This window comes from Falco punctatus (genome assembly GCF_963210335.1).
Source record: "Falco punctatus genome assembly, chromosome: 5".
Lineage (NCBI taxonomy): Eukaryota > Metazoa > Chordata > Aves > Falconiformes > Falconidae > Falco > Falco punctatus.
This window is the reverse complement of record NC_137584.1, coordinates 90,786,519-90,788,065: the sequence shown is the minus strand read 5'-3', so window position 1 is coordinate 90,788,065 and position 1,547 is coordinate 90,786,519. Positions and strand designations below refer to the sequence as shown.

The 1,547-nt window shown below is 48.8% G+C and overlaps 1 long non-coding RNA gene across 2 annotated transcripts in view; it reads left to right on the top strand.

Moving 5' to 3' along the window:
* Positions 1-1,547, top strand: part of LOC308064711 — a 59,280-nt gene that overhangs the window by 36,280 nt on the left and 21,453 nt on the right. The window lies entirely within an intron of this gene.

Below are 1,547 nucleotides of genomic sequence, written 5' to 3'. Positions count from 1 at the left end.
GTATGTGTTGGGTGGGGGGTGGGTGTGCTCCGTTAGCCCCTCGGGGGTGAGGTGGTCCCTAGCTACTCCCAACAGCCAAAACCGACTCTGACTGTTTTCTGGGTGTGCATTGCCATACATTTCTGTATGCTCATACGGTTCTGGGTGCCATTGCTATATCAGAAATGCGTGTTACACGAAGCGCAGCTTTTACAGCTTTCTGCTGTGTGTGTTTGTTGGTGCGAACTTCAGCGAGTGCTCCCTCGCCAGCCGGCGACGCAGTAAGCGCAGCAGCTGGGGTGCTCCTGCTGCAGCCCCCCCGGTGACCGAGCCTGGGTGCCACCACAGTTCTGTCACAAAGGGATCCCCTGTAAATGATCCTGGAGCACGTTTTGCTTTCAGCAGTAGGCACGGGCATTTGCTGTATTGGAGGGCCACCCTCATGTCTAGCTCCACGCTGGTTGCTACAACCGGTGGAAACTTTTTCTGCACTTAAATAGAGAAAATCAAACCGGAGTGGGCTGGAGCTATTCATAGGGCATACTGTGTTTGAGTAACCCAGCCTTTTTCTTTAAAGATTCTGAATAAAATGGTTTATACAGCCTTTTTTCACTGTTTAAAATTCATGTCTTGCTTTAACAATAATTCAGTCTTGGCTAGTTTATTTATAAAAAGAAAAAAAGAAGTCTGCATTGTGTTTACCCATGATTATCCACTTCTGGAATTTCAGTTTTGCCCATTCTCCATTTTCTCACACAGTGACAATACTCTGAGCTTTCCTCAGAGGCATGGATCCTGAAACAGAGATCGAGGAGGAATTTTCAGTTTTGATTACAATTTAATATTAAAACCTCATACTTTTTATTTTGTAATGATGGAGAAAACATTGAAAATGAGAGCTGAATGTACTTCACAGGCTCAGGAACCAGAAAACAATGAATGAAGAACCCCAGATTCATTGAGATTTTTTTGCTTGCTTGGGTTTTTCAGTTTTTAAACTAGCACCAGGATTTCAGAGGCCTCTTTTGCACATTTATCCTCAGCAACGGGCAATGCTGGGATCCTGTTGAATACTGCAGGGCAGCTGCTCCAAATTGCTCTGCGTTTTCCCTGATCATTAGTCCCTCATCTTGCCCAAGGACCTTCTCTTTCTATCCTGATCCAATTTCTCTTTGATTTCATTTACTAAAGCCTGGAGAGCTTATCTGTGTGGGGAAGCTGCCTTTGATTTTGCTTGTGCTCCCTGTGCTTTTGTGACCCCGAGGAGCCTGCAGCTTGCAGGCTGGGCCTTTCATGGGCATTTCCCACAAGGCAGGTTCCACCTGCCCACTCCCGGAGCTGGTCACTGCAGGATAGAGTAGATGTCCTTGGTGTGCCCTTCCAGAACTGGGTGATAAATGACCATGTTTGGTAAAACACCAGCCCGGTTTGCAGACCACTGCTGGCGGAGGACCCCTTGCCTTGCTGGCAGGGCTTCCCGGCAGCTCGTGCTGGGTGCTGCTGCCTGCTGCCCCCCGGCTCGCTCAGCCGGGCCCTCAGGATTGGCACCGGAGATGCCCAGGGCTGCG